A 15,804-nucleotide genomic window follows, 5' to 3' on the forward strand; every position below is an offset into this window, starting at 1 on the left:
ATTCCGGATAACTGAGACAAAAGCCAATGGTAGCAGGTTCGTTCCAAGTAATGCAAATAAATAATTGGGGGTTTACGTCGCGAGACAACTGAGATCATGAGCGACGCCACAGCGGTCGGCCTGTGGATTGCTTTTGCCCACCTAAAGGTTATTTGACGTGCGATGAAAGCACATCACCACACGGCACTCCGTATTTAACGGCCCTCGCCGAAGACGGCGTGTCCAAACAACTTGTACCCTGCCACCAAGTTCCTGGCGTCCTCAGCCGGGTTCGAACCCGCGACCTCGGGATCAGAAGGCGAACACACTGCCGACTGAGCCACCGAGGCCGGTGTTCCCGGTAACGCAGTCCAGTTAACGAGTTTTCCAGATACCTGAATTCCGAATAAGGGATGATGATGATGTGGTGGTGGCGGTATGTAATGGCGCATGAACAGCTATGGCGATGATGCGCCGAACTAATGGTCGCCATCAACTGTTCACTGCCAAACTATACGGATTATTGTTTATTAGAGTGCTGACCACAGTTTACAAGAACCATTGGAATACATAGGAGTCTCAGGAGCGCAAGAGAAGACCTCCGTGAAAGTGTTGCTGCTTGCAAGAGACACGAGGAGCCTGAAAGAGAAATACGGTGATTAGGTGAGAACTTTTAACCAATGGGGGGCCGTTCAGTGCCACAAGGGAGATTACAGTAGCGGCTGAGTGCCAGGCTTTTTCGATACAGTACATGAAGGCTCATACTGTGGCCACACACTGGACTTCCTATCCACACGGTATCGTGGCACATGCTTGTGAAGCCCTTTTTTTTGCCTTCATACTCTTCAATTTCAAATCTGGACAGGTGCTGTGAATGTATTCTATTCTCATCAGTCGTACGCATAAGGTATAGTTAATTCAGTGTTTCACTGAATTAACTTGATCAATTTAGGTCCACTTTCACCAACGCTAGCTAACTTTGAATCGATATCAAGTGCTGCTAAAACTGAAAGTTAACGCTCAATTCTTTTTTACAGACGTTAGTTGGTGACGTGACGAACGTTTCGCTGACAATAACGCCCTTTGGTGAAGCTAAGCGTTAAATTAAAGTTAAGGGATTCGTGGCCTCCTGCTCAAATTGTAATCGGCGTTGATAAGCATCGCCCCAATATTTTAACCAACGCTAACCTTGCGTTTAAATTACCCTACCCTACAGAGAGCGGCGTCTTCTGCGACGAAGACTCAACGATGCTGTCTTTGGTCGAAGGGTATTTTATGCACGTTCCTAAGATTGCGGTACACAGTACGGAATAGGGTAGGGTGCCTAAAAACTAGATCCCTCTCTACCCACAGAGGGCACCCTAAAGCGGAGTGACAGTGAGCGCCGCCTATGGATCGACATGTGTGAAATGAAGTTAAACACACGAGAAAATTGTTATTTTTGAAAAACTGCTACACCTTTCAGTGGTTCTGCGACGTGTTCAGGTAGAAGTACACTGGGAAGATATATTGAAAGAGGACCCGTGCATATTGGAACCCAACCACTAGTCTTCACCACGACTTTGGCTGTCAACAACGGGTGGACGTTTTTACCCATTCGGCCATGCCGCTGGTAGAAGCTTCTCACTTGTGCTTCATCCTTCGTAGTACAGAAACTTGCTGTCATCCGCAAAGGAGTTGATACTACAACCATGTACGCTGCAGTGGTCTCAACTACTTCATTCTGCATGATCTCTTCGAAGGAAGGTGAGAAAACGATAAGACGAAACGATAACGATAAAACGAAAACGACGAGAAATCCGCAACAGATTGTAGGATACAAGGCAAGCTCATGAAGCGCCAACTTGGTTAGGTTGGGTCACCTCCATAAGCTCTCGTTTGCTCTGGAAATGTGAGACGGATTGACACAGTTTTCGCAAAGAAGGGTGAAAGGGCCGTTCAAGGCCGAGACTAGCCGAGACTTTTATTTCTTTAGATCCAATTGAAAAAATTGGTCAACACCAAATTACGCCAGTCCGTCAGAGTATTCACCGTACGCACGTAGACACCGCTGACATTGTTGTGACAACTCTTTGACGCCTTTGGTGCAGAAATATGTGGGCTGCTGTCGTAGGCACCGCAAGACGTCTTTCTGGTGGGTTTCATCTCTGGAGAACGTCTTTCCTCCAAGATACGAAGGGAGTTTTCCTCAGGACAGGAGCCGCCGATATTTCGAACAGAGACCGTTCTTCTTCTGCGCACCGTTCTCACCATTGGCATGGTATTTAAAGGGTTAGGTGCGACATGTTAAAGGTTCATGCGAATTGTGGGTCAAGAGCCCGGAGGGAAGAAAGGGTCCGTACGGGCTTCTGCGGTCGGAGTGAACGGTCGCTTTGTGGAGGGGATTATGTGAACCAAGTAAGATGCTCTTTAAGGGACAAAAACAAATCATAATTGTATGGGGCTAAATCTTGGCTGTACGAGGCATGCCGCAAAAGCTCCAGAGTTTGCTACAGTCAAATTCGCCGTGTGAGGCCGGGCATCATCATGAAAAATAATGACCCTTCTGGACAATATCCCGGGTCTTCTTCTCGCGAATTCCGTTTCGTACGGAACCAACCGGGAATTGTACTAGACATCATTCGTGACCCCTTGTTCCAAGAAGTCCATAAATGCCACCCTGCATGTGCCAGAAGGCAGGTCCCATTGACTCACCAGCAGACGGCTGTGTCTTGCTTTTCCATTACGGCAGGAAAGCCTTATCGTCATTCCATGCTGCTTCTTTTTGTCTCTGGGGGTAAAATAATCTTTCCAGGGTAAACAGCGGCAAGGAAGCAGGCGAGCTGGTGATAATTGATGATAATTTAGTGTGTTTTTCCCCAGTCTCAGGGTTCGTTTTGAAGATCAATCCCTCCAGGTTTCATCACGTGTGGTGACTGGCTGCAAAACTTCACCCCCCTCGGTTCAGCAGCTGCTCAGAGAGTGTAATGCGCGCTCTGACCACAAGTGAGGTGCCCGGCAACGCATCTCGAGTGACGGGACGTTGTAGTGGATGAGGCAATTACACATAGAAATACAAACACAGTACAAGACTCACAACTTGCAAAGCCTGTGCGTAACAGTAAGTGCCCCTGAACACACTGGCGACACTAATGTTACGGCGGGCTGCGTATCCCCGAACTGCTACTTGCAGGTTCTCGAGGATGGCTTGCTCAACATCTGCGATGTTTCACTGGCAAGACTTCAGTCGCAGGAACGTGTCTGTGTGTTTCATTCGTCATCATAGCCTTTCTTTCGCCAAACTGTCTGCACCATTCTGTATGCACCAACTGGTCTTGCAAAATCTCAGCTGGTTTCCCTTGACAAGGAACTTGATTATGCATCACTGTTCCTCAGTTACAGACTGTGGGGACGCTCCGTGACAGTAGATACATTATGCTGTGTGGGGGCGTTCTTGATCACGTACGGCCGCGGGGCACGAAAAGGGTCTAAGGTCATGCAGACGTTGCACTGCGCGGCAGTCGTCGGCCGGGGGCCTTGGCGTTGGGAAGGGTAAAGTAAACCCCGTGTTCTTTCAACGTCAGGACGTGTTGCGTGGGCAGATTTCCTGGGTCGTGGGTGCTTCCCACAAGACATACTTCTGTCCGCCATGATCGCCGCACGTGCAGCACGTGCTGCTATGTGCGCTGCCACGTGCGTCCCCATATCAGTCGCCGAAGACTTTCACGTTCCTGGTCACAATTTTGACAACATTATACTATGTATTTTAGAAACCGGGTTCAGATCCACACGTGACAGGCATGATATGGAGACTTATCTCATATACCACTTCAACGCTCTTCCACGGTTCGGTATCAACAAATCACAAGGCACCCTAGAAACACAGAAAATATGCTGAGACCTCTTCCCTTCTATCCCCTTTATCATCTGTTATGTTCTGCGTGGCCACTGCTTTTTGCTTTCTTTACTGCATGCCACAACTTTGTACTACAAATATATATCTTAAAGAAATGCTTTGGTTGCTCTGGAATTTCCCCCACGTAACCACTAACTTCCTTATCTTTCGAAATGCTTGCCAATTCCTGCCTGTTGTCCCGTTTCGTCTCCGTGTTCGTGAACCTCCCATTTCTGTAACCGGTCTGGAGCCAACATGACTTCGTTCACATAATTTCACTTGCTTCCCGAGCTTTGTATTCCCGAGAATGCAGATACAACTGAACTGAAAAGGACGCCTTTGCCGTTTCTTCGGCTGTACATCGATTCGAGAAGCATTCCAGAGGCTTAGAATTTCCAATTGAAACGGAACATCAACCGCTGGTACCGCTGCTCGGCAAGATTAAACTTGATCCTTCCACCTCGAACACAGCGGTTGTGTCTAAAACTAATTAGTCTACGAGGTCATATATATGTCCCGGGAGGATGTCTTGGTAAGCGGATGCACTATCCAGAGCGTCAGTGGAAGAACACCCTCAGGTGACGGTTGTTATTTTCTCCGGTGTTTCTCCGGTGTTGGTCACAGCGGTTCCCAACAAGGCTTATCCACAACTCTACTGTGTAAAATTTGCCGGACTAACTGGTGCGAAATCCAAGCTTCTGATCGATTAATTACTGCACTGGAAGCTGGCCTAATAAATATCACTCTCGGTCTCACGTCACAGAATACTGGCAGTTCCGAACCGAGTTGATCATGTGTGAATGACTTATTTTCAAGCGTACCCAATTTGTAATCATTCAACTTTACGGAAGAAGTGCTGAGCCAATTGTATGAGGGCCATCAAGGAGTGTCATGCTGGAAGGCTAGCCTAGAGTGCTGCACAGGCCACAGATTTAGGCCCTTGCCCCACCCGAGCCATTTTTTTTTCTTTGATCTACTCGCCCTGGCCCGGCCCAGTCGCTTTATGTCCGGCGCTGACCGGCTCAACCCCAAAAATGCATAACCGTCCTGATCCGAGCCCACCGCAGTTCCAGAACTGGAATAAGCGCACAGCTGCGTTTCTCTAGCCAGTGTGTGGAAGAGGGAAACGTTTCCTTGAGCATCAGGAACACACAAACCACATACCCGCCATATTTCCAGTGCACGATCTATTCCTGCGCCGAAGGCCCCTTTGCAGGGGCCCTTCAAGTCGTTCACTTGAAGGAAGGGTAAATCGAATTCTGGATACGCCCTTGGACCTTCTCAGTAAATTGTCTCAGAAGGTGGCTTCCACTGCTTTGCCCAGGAGTGCCCAGCATAAGCGCATGCGCAACGACGTGGCACATGAAAAAGGATGAATATAGGAAGGGGCGAAGGGTTCCTGCAGGGGAGGGGAGGGCTCGGCACGTAGGTCAAGTGCAGATTGAGAATACGACGGTACACAGGTTGCTCCAGTCACGTAACTGCCCAAGCTGAAAACATACTGCCCTCAATTGACCCATTCATGCTGCTCACAAAGTCGAAAAGTTTGCTGCCATAGCCTTCCACCATATTTGAAGTTCACTCGGGCCACACAGGGGATGCTTGAGTGGAGGGTTCCGCATGGGAGGGCGCTGTTATCGAGCAAGTATCGTGAATAGAAGAGAGGGTCCACGTTTTGTTTTTGTGCTCCTCATGCTCAACGAAATGTTTCTCGAATGACGTTGTACGACGAAAGAACTTCCTACCTGCTGGATAGTGACAAACGCGAAGGCGAAAAGTTGCTTTCATCACCGTGAGGAGCAGCGACCATTTCACACATGCTCTGCAAGGAAAAAGTCACGAGCCAGATAAGTCCACTAGGTGATTTCATGCTCAGTGCATTTAATCTGAACATGAAAGAACTGATGTTCTGAAGCTGGAACAACAAAGAAGGCACAAATACATACAAAGCCTGAATTGCCGAAATTAACCATGAAAGATGAAGGTCACTGAAAAGGTTAGCCAGCTCTAGGACTCAAACCCACGTCTTCTGGATTACCGGCCCAGGGCTCAACCAATTGAGCTAAGCTAACACGCCTCCTCAGCGACTTCTAGGATGCGTCATCTGAAGGGACAAACCAGCCGCTCTCTCTCACTCATCCTCCTTTCACTCTTACATTTTTTGCTCACTCATACACACATTCCTACGACGGGATCGATGCGAGCGGCAACTGTTGAACATGAGAGAACTGATGTTATGAGGCTGGAACAACAAAGCAGGGCCAAATACATACCAAGCCTCCAATTGCCTAATTGCATTTAATCTATTTCAACGAGGATACATTTCATTGTCACGGTTACGGAAACAAAAAAGAAACAAGAACACAATGCGTGTAACATCCCGTGAACAAAGCTGGTCGAGACGCTCAAGTGGATGGAGTTGCGGTTTCACAGTATATACAGGACTTTCTGTGCAGGACGATCCATGTCAGGCTGATTGATCATGACGCGTTGGACGCGTATCATTCGATGCTGCGAACCCCGCATCATTCATTGCTGAGAGAAGGTTTACAACGTTCCTGCCGTTCACGCAGGAACGCGTCGCGAAATTGCACCTAACCCATCTCTACGGTGCACTGCCCAGTGCACAGTGCAACTTTTTGCGTCAATGCAATGCCATTTCTTAGGGATCGCTGGGGGCCGTATTCTGACGGCGTGCAAACTATGAAGGAACGGTTGAAAAAGGAATCCCGTATCAACTTGATCCACCTGTTACCTGTTTGGAGCCTGTGATCATCGACAGAATGCAAATTACTCGAGCAAAAAGTATCAAAGTGTTGTCAGACCCCGACTGTACTATACACTCTTAAAAATGAACTTCACCCCAGGCGAAAATTTGAGCTGGGAAGTCAATTGGTACCAGCTCGTTCCCAGTTCGCACCAACTGGTGGTCAACTGGAACCAACTGGAACCAAACTGGTGGCAGCTGGAGAGTAAACTGGTACTAGTTCAAGCTGCGCTGGTGGCAACTGGGCACTTTGTGGTACCAGGTCAAACTTTACTGGTAGCAACTGGGAAGTGAACAGGTACCAGTTCAAGCTGGGCTGGCGGCAACTGGAAAGTGAACTGGTACCAGTTTAAGCTGGGCTGGTGGCAAGTGGGCACTGTGTGCAACCAGTTCAAGCTGGGATGGTGGCAACTGGAAAGTGAACTGGTCCCAGTTCAAGCTGGACTGTTAGCAACTGGAAGTCAGGTGGTGCAGGTTCGAAGTGGACAGGTTTACATATTTGGGGGAAGTTTCGGTTTCAGTGCCAGGACAGGTTAATATGAAGATTGCAAGATGAAGTTACAAAAACGATCAGAAGGTAACTTTATTAGTAGAAATAATCATATTTCAATTTTTGGTAAAGTTCGTTAGTGTTAACGAAAGTTATTTTGGAACTCTTATAGTTGTAGAGGATGTGTTTCTTTAATAGTATGGAGCTGCATAACCTGGGCTGCATGGAGCCTGGGCTTGCATAACAAGTTGTAAAAAGAAGAAAAGCGTGAACGTTTCGACACCTATTCGGGCGTCATCATCAGCACAGGAAAATGAAACGGGGGCTTAAAACGGGAATCCTTTTAAACCCTTGTAACAGACTGGTAAGGGCCCCTTGTGACTGTTACAGGCATTTATCTCGCTATGAATGTGCCAAGATTCAAGGAATTTTCTCACCCCCCATCTGTGTTCAAAGGTCAATGTTGTCGCGTTGTCAAAATTGAAAGTATGTCCTGTTCTTAACACGTGATCGACAAGTTCGGTGCGTTGATTCTTTGCTGGTGGTTTTGTCAATTGTGCCTTGTGCTCCTTCATTCTGGTGACCTTCTTCCTCGCAGTTTCCCCTACATAGCACGTGTCGCATTGTTGACATTCCAGTTTGTATACAACCCCTGCTTTGTACATGTGGGGCACAGAGTCCTTGGGATGGCACAGAATGTTGCGTAATGTTTGACGGGGCTTGAAGGTGGTTACAATACCAAATGGCTTTAACAGCCTTCGTACTGACTCTGATAGGCCACGTACATAAGGAATGCATACAATATTGTCGGGGGCAGGTCGGTTATCTGAGACGGAACACATTTTGGAGACCGTGTCTTTGATGAAACGCTCGGGGTAATGACACTTAGATAGAATGTTAGTGGCTAAAAACTGCTCAGATTTCTTAGCTTGATACGTGCTAGGTATCTCGTCAGAACGATTAAAAAGGAACCTGATGGCAGCACGCTTGTGTTCGGGCGCATGGTCAGAGTAAAAATCTAAAACCGATCCATTATCACAGGGTTTATGATAGACACTGGTGTTAATTGCACCTGAGTCACTACGTGATACTAAAACATCAAGAAAAGGAAGCTGTGAATTCTCCTCCTCCTCTAGGGTAAACTGGATGTTGGGGTGAACACTGTTGAGTAATGCATGAAATGGGATGACGTCATTGCGTTTCAGAACTACAAAAGTGTCATCCACATAGCGTTTGTAGAATTTAACATCATACATCGTACAGGGTGTGTGCAGAAAAACATGACCCGCATTTTTACATGTAACTCGTTGTCTACTTAGACGAGGAACTTCCGGTGGCGCACGACGGCGTATTTATGCGTGCGAAAGCTACAAAAAAATCCTGGAAGCCATACTCAGTGTAAAAAAATAAACAGAGCGCGAAAACATGGGCTTCCATGCATTAAAATAGGGCGGTCATGACTGTGCATTGTAGTGCATATCCGTCTCATGAGAATTATGTGCAGGCACCGCTAGGGGTACTGCCGATGAGCATCCATGTGGGACATCGTTTCCATTTATGCACCGATAGCTCCCCTAGCGGTACTTGAACACAACTCTCCTACGTGCACCGTGCTGCCCTTTCACATACACCCTGTTGTCCACCATATGTTGCCCTATTCTGATGCACGGAAGCCGACGTTTTCGTTGTTCCGTTTATTTTTTAAGCTGGGTGTGGCTTCCACAATTTTTCTACAGATTTCGCACGCATAAATGCGCCATCGTGCGCCACCGGAAGTTCGTTAGTTAGGTAGGCAACAAGCTATGTGCCTAAATGCGGGTCATGTTTTTCTGCCCCAGGCGAAAATTTTTTGAACTGGTACCAGTTCAACTGTGTTATCGAACAGGGACCAGTTCAACCGGCCCCAGATCAACTGGTACCAGTTGGGACAACTGGTCCCTGTTCGATAACACAGTTCACCCAGTCCCAGTTGCAACCGGTCCTAGTTGAGACTGAGACCGGTTAGAAACCAGTAGGGCGAACTGGTACCAGTTGAGACTGGAGACTGGAGTTGCAACTGGACCAGTTCAACTGGGACTGGTGAGCTGTGTTATCGAACAGGGACCAGTTCGATCAACTGGTACCAGTTGGCCCAACTGGTTCCTGGCCTGTCCCAGTCTCAACTGGTACCAGTTGGCCCAACTGGTTTCTAACCGGTCCCAGTCTCAACTGGGACCGGTTGCAACTGCGACAGGGTGAACTGTGTTATCGAACAAGGACCAGTTGTCCCAACTGCTACCAGTTGATCTGGGGCCGGTTGAACTGGTCCCTGTTCGATAACACAGTTCAACTGGTACCAGTTCAAAAAAATTTCGCCTGGGACCGCATAGCACGCTCCTAGCCAACCATCATCTCGAATGATATCGCTATCTGCCCTTTGGTGAAAACGGGAGGCGTACGCCATTTTCGTGACACTTATGCTGTTCATAATTGTCACAGAAAGGGCGTACGCCCTCCGTTTTCAACAAACCAGGTCAGACAACGATATCATTCGAGATGATGGTTGGCTAGGAGCGTGCTATGCGGTGACGTTCATTTTTAAGAGTGTACCGTGTGGAAAGCGTGCTGCGGCGCTTCTCGCACTGTCACTGTTAGTGCTGTGGGGTCGATTTAAATCTGGATTCGAATCCACACGAAAGGCATGTGCACTTCATTGGTGGCCAGGTAACGGTTGCGATTTGGACTTTCACTTAACTCTTTTCCTGCAGACAGACCTCCGTTTGAGTGGGACTACTTTTGACGCATCTACACTCTTAAAAATGAACTTCACCACATAGCACGCTCTTAGCCAACCATCATCTCAAATGATATCGTTATCTGCCCGGATTTGTTGAAAACGGGGGGCGTACGCGTTTTCTGTGACACTTATGCTGTTCATAATTGTCACAAAAAGGGCGTACGCCCCCCGTTTTCAACAAATCAGCTAGGGCAGATAACGATATCATCGTTTGAGATTATGGTTGGCTAGGAGCGTGCTATGCGGTGAAGTTCATTTTTAAGAGTGTACTTTAGTCACGTGCTCTTAAATGGAGCCGCATATCAGGCTTCCAGCCAACTATCATCTCGTGTAACATCGGTCTCTGCACTGATTTGTTGGGAACGCGAGGCGTACGTTTTCTTGATTATATTTTTGTGACACTTAGGCGGCCATGGTATAACTGTCAGGAAAAAGGAGTACCGCCAAGCTTTCCACCAAGCAAGACTGATAATTAGGACACGGGAGTTCATGCAAAATGCATATTATTAATGCATATTAACGCGTTCTTACGGATACCGTAACGTTTCTCCACACACTACACTCTCGAAAAAAAAAAGAAAGGATGTGAAAAGGTGGTAACTTCGATAGCTACCACATAGGTCAACATAGCGTCTGATAAAGGGTGTAAAAGGGCGATAAAAGCAATTATCATATATCCAAATTGCTACAAAAAGACGTGCACCCCCCTCGCTCACCGAATCAGAAGTGGTAACCCTATCATTCGTGGGAGAGAGTGAGGTAGCAGGTACACTGTTAAAACAGAACTTCACCACATAGCACGCTCCTAGCCAACCATCATACCGAATGATATCATTCTGTGTCATGATTTGTTCAAAAGATGGGGAAGGTGCCTATCTGGGACAAGATAATCTGTCCCAGATAGGCGCCTCCTCCAATTTTTAACAAATCAATGCACAGAATGATAGCATTCAGAATAATGGTTGGCTCGGAGCGTGCTATGTGGTGAAGTTCTGTTTTAACAGTGTAGAACTTTGCAACCCTTTAGGCACAACATATGCGACAAATATTACCTCCTAAAAGGTATAACTGCTCCACCCTTTTTTCTGTGAGTGTACCAACAACAACGACGCTATTCTACACTGTTTCGGCATACTCCTTCCTGATCTTGATATAATATGTCGGTTGCATATTATGCAATATTGGCGGAGCTATTCGAATTTGTTTTTGAAACATTTGCCGTCGTGTTGCTTACGTTGTTTCAAAAGCAGGTCATAGGCACCAAACCAGTGTTCCAGCTCCACGTCTAAACTACTACGCTGCTTTTAGGCAGCTTCGTGCTAGGCAAACAGTGGATTCGGGAAAGCACCTCCAGTACCTAGCATCAACTTCTCTAAACAGACTGCGCCGAGAGGAGCCACCGTGTCCGAGTTCTGCTTCATAAAAATAAGGGAATCAAAGTATTTGCAGTCTGTGGGCGCCGTTCTCGGAGGCAAAGAACAGCGCAAGGAAGAGCTGCCTGTACATGGCGTAGATGAGGCAAGTAGAGATCCCGTCAAAGCTTACGAAACATTAGAGTGACGTATGTCTGCATCGGGAGACACTCTACGCTCTTAAAAAAGGGTGTACTTTAGCTCCTTTCCTTGCCACATATATAACACCCTTTTGGAGAGTACAATTACTCTCAAAAGGGTGTCTCCTCACTCCCTCAAAGGAGTAGCATAACACCTTTCTCCCTGCCGGAGAGTAATATTACTCTCCAGTAGGGAGAAAGGTGTTATGCTACTCCCTGGAGGGAGTGAGGAGACACCCTTTGAGAGTAATTGTACTCTCCAAAAGGGTGTTATATATGTGGCAAGGACAGGAGTTAAAGTACACCATTTGTTTAAGAGTGTAGTAGTGAACGGGAGTGGAAGACACATACTGAGAAGTGCATGGAATACCCAGTCACCTGTCTGCAAATCTACCTGCTCCCGTTCGCTGCAACGGTGTCGCTCCGGTGACGATATACGATACTGTCGTGTTCCGTGAATCATGACCCGTAGCTGACTAACTCGCTCGACTAACATCTAGCGACATATCACACCTTTTCGCGGTACACGGCCTTCTAAACTCTCAAAACAGGAAAACAAACAACATTTATTAACTTTATTTTGGAGTGATGAATGGGGAGTGTCATCTCCAGGGGCGATACTCTACCCCATCGCTGGTGGTGATGTACGTGGGCAATGAAATAATGAACCCACTTGCGGTAACGCTCGAAGTCCTGTTGTGTGCAAAAAGCACTATGAGCTTTGAGGGCTGAGCGTTGTTTTCTGGAATTGATCAGGGACCAAGCAATCTTGAGCGAGAGAAATAGCGATTGACCAGCTGGACTCATACCCAAAACGCACTTGTTGCGAAAGGAGAAGGAGGAACTGAGTAGGGCGCGTGATCACGAGAATAAAACGATTTGTTGGTTTTCGCTGGGGAAGAAGGCGAGCAGTCGTGGTCCCTGTTACTTCGTTTCGCTAATTCGGAACATTTGGTGCCGAAACTCGGGAACGACTGCACTCGACAATGCCCCGCGAGGGTCAACTAGATCGCCTCAAGAGGACTCGAGCTGGGATCCGTGGGATGGTCACCAGCACCATCGCGCATCTAGAAGAATGCCTCGCGCGCCCCGATATTTAGAAGGCCAGCGTTGAGGTAGGCATGGACTACCTGGTTGCACGGAAGGCCGCGTTGTGCAACCTCGATCAGCAGATTCTCGAACTCATCGACGACGATGCTGGGTTCGATGAGGAGAACAACGCTGTGTTGGAGCAGGAAAAGCGGGTCGAAGCAGCCATCAGTCAAGCGAAGCGGGCCCTCCGCGAACAGTTGCACACGACTGGGGATCCGCCATCTCAAGCAGGCCGCACCGTATCGCTGCCGAAGCTGCAGATCCCGAAATTCGGAGGAAAACTGCAAGATTGGCAAAGATTTTGGGAACGCTACGACGCTACGATTCATGGTAATGCTTCCCTAGCCCCAGTAGAGAAGTTTAAAAATCTATTATCTTTTCTTACGGACGACGCCAAACGAGCAATTGACGGCATCGGTCTCAGCGGGGACAATTACGCTACCGCAATACTGACTCTCAACCAACGATTCGGGCGCACAGATCTACTCTCAGCAGAACATCTAGACAAGCTACTGGCCCTCCATTCGGTGAACAGCTGTAGTGACGTAGCCCAGCTGCGTCATCTGTACGACGAGGCGTCACGGCATACAAAGGCTTTGGAATCGCTTGGCATACTCCGATCGAGTTACGATGTCGTTCTATACAGGGTGCTTACGCGCTGCATTCCTACCGACCTCACCTCTTCGTCCAGTTTCAGCAGAGCAGGAAAGCGGACGCTGCATCTGGGGGGAACAGTGGCGGCGGGACTCCCTCCGCTGACGGCCCAAGGACTTTCTCGACAGCGGAACAGGTGACCGCTCTTCTTACCTTTCTGCGGGTGCAAGTCGAAAGTAGGGAAGAAGCGGCCTTTCACCGTCCCCGGCACGTTCAGAAGGACAATACAGAGGGCACCCTGCAAGCACGCTTACCGTCCGCGGCAGCCCTCCCTGCTGCTGTCAACGTCCAGGGGCTCCAGTTTCCCAGAGGAATTGCGCGTTTTGTCGTGCAAGCGACCACTTCACCGAAGATTGTCCCGTTCCCGTAACAGCAGAAGAGAAAAAGCGGCTGCTGAGCTCCACGCGACGCTGTTATCGATGTGCAAAACGCTACCATCATGCACGCCACTGTCGAACCTTAGCCAGTTTAGTTTGCAGGAAGTGCAGCGGTCACCATCTCACAATACTCTGTGATGTACAGCCCGTGGCAGCGTCTCTAGCCGCCGAACCCCATCCGGCAACGGCCGCGGCGCCGTCTCCAGTGCAAGCAACACCAGCTTCTATGGACAGTACCGTCATACTGCTTCAAAGTGCTGCGGTGGATGCCTCTGGCCCCGGAGGCAAGGCAAGAGTCCAGATCCTGCTTGATAACGGAAGTCAACGGACCTTTATCAGAGAGGACCTCGCTATGAGCCTACAATGTGGGACAATCGACGTTGAGGACTTGGCCATCTACGCGTTTGGATCAACGCAATCTGCCCGCCACAGATGCAGTAAGGTCACTGTAAACATTACAGGCCGTGACGCCACCTTCAAGTTAGAAGCTCTAACGATTCCCGAGATATGCAAGTCCCTGAGCCCTTCGCTGGATCCGCATTTAACACGCATGCTACACTGTAAACTTTTTCACACCTTTAAAGGTGTGCGCTATGCACATTCAATCTGGTTGCGTAACATTATATCTCCAGGACGATATTTTACAAAATTCGGAAAGCATTACTAAAGGTCAAGTGTGAGTGCAGATCTCGCTTTCATTATGTCTTGGATATCGTAGGTACGAGCTAATGCATATATGCATCGCTATCGATAATCGAGCACGCGCAAGTGTCTACAATACTGTTGAACAATGTTGAGATGTTGCAAGACGGAATTTTTGGAGGACAGACAGCACTCGAGTAAAGAAAATTTGTGCGAAACCGTGCTCCATTATGATGTTACCGAAATTATAGCTAAAAAGGCGTGCGCCATGCACGCTATTACACCTTTAAAGGTGTGAAAAGATTTAGAGTGTACTTGAGCGTGACTTGCAACCTCAACAACAGGCGTTTCCCGAAGTGTTGACATCCTGGTCGGAGCAGACAACTACTGGCGTCTTGTAACGGGACGAATTCTGCGACATCCCTGCACCCGACTACCAAGTCATTCACGTAAAAGCTGGTGGAAAGTCGTGCAGCAGTGGTTGGGTAACGATGGCTGACAGATCTGAAATGGTGCTGCAAGGTGGCCGCGAGGAGGAACGGGCTGGAGGCAGCCCCAAAGGGCACGCATGTCATTCGCCACTCCTGCAATGGCGGGTACAGGTCGGAGGCAGATGGAAGAGACCGTGGAACAGACCGCACAGAAGTGGAGTAGTATACGACTTGCGTTAAACAAGCCGCGGTCCAGTTAGAAACATGGACCCCCTCTGCCCTGCGCGTATTTTTCCCTGCGCGGCGCGTGTGCGGAGGGTTGTCCACGTGATTATCGACGGGGGAGGGCTGCGCGTGCGCTCATCGTAGCATATTTTTCAGCCTGGGCAGACTTCTTTCGCCGACTTCACATATTTTTCCGATGCAGCAGGTGAGCGGTTTACATGCAGAGACATGCAAAGAAGGGTCATACACAAAAAAGGACAAGTGAAAATATATTTATTAATGCCATTCAAGTTGAGGTATATTTATTAAAGCCAATAGTGCTGGGAATTGTGCCAATTGTGATGCCAATCAGGTGCAAGAGAAAAACCCAGTCGTAAAACCTTCACCACCTCTAACAGGGCGGCGCTCAGGTGGAGGGCTGCTGTGGTGGGCGGAGCGTGACCGGAGGCTGGCGTGCGCGCTTACCCTTCACCCTGGGCTGACTTCTTTCACCATTTTCCTACTTGGGCCGACTTCCTTCCCGCGACAGGTGGGCGTCGCGTGGCCGGAGGGCTGTGTGCGCATTTACCATTCAGCCTGGGCCGCCGATTTTCGTCATTTTTCAGCCTGGGCTGCCGACTTTCGCCATTTTTCAGCCTGAGCCGACTTGGATCATATTTTTTTCCAGCTACAACAGGTGTGCAGTAGGCTTTTTACATGCAAAGGATATTCATATATATATTTATTAAAGTCGTTAGGAATTATGTTATGACTCTGCGTGAATGGGAAAAACTTAGCGAAAAAATCTGAAATAGAAGGAACACTAGGAACACAATACACGTAACAACACTTATTACAGGTATGATACATTAGCATTCAACAAACAGAACTAATGATATCTGACCTGATTTGTTGAAGACAGGTGCCATTAGATGTATGGAAGACCACGGAACACGAACGACAAGA

The 15,804-nt window shown here is 48.3% G+C and overlaps 1 long non-coding RNA gene across 1 annotated transcript; it reads right to left on the bottom strand.

Annotated features, from left to right (window-relative positions):
* Positions 1 to 491: 491 nt before the first annotated feature.
* LOC135374276 (uncharacterized) lies at positions 492 to 5,646 on the bottom strand. Its single transcript, XR_010416820.1, has 2 exons — positions 5,599 to 5,646; positions 492 to 618 (listed from the first exon to the last, which is right to left on the bottom strand). It is a non-coding gene; the product is annotated as an uncharacterized LOC135374276 (long non-coding RNA).
* Positions 5,647 to 15,804: the final 10,158 nt, after the last annotated feature.

Source organism: Ornithodoros turicata, unplaced genomic scaffold, assembly GCF_037126465.1.
Source record: "Ornithodoros turicata isolate Travis unplaced genomic scaffold, ASM3712646v1 Chromosome52, whole genome shotgun sequence".
In the NCBI taxonomy this organism is placed as follows: domain Eukaryota; kingdom Metazoa; phylum Arthropoda; class Arachnida; order Ixodida; family Argasidae; genus Ornithodoros; species Ornithodoros turicata.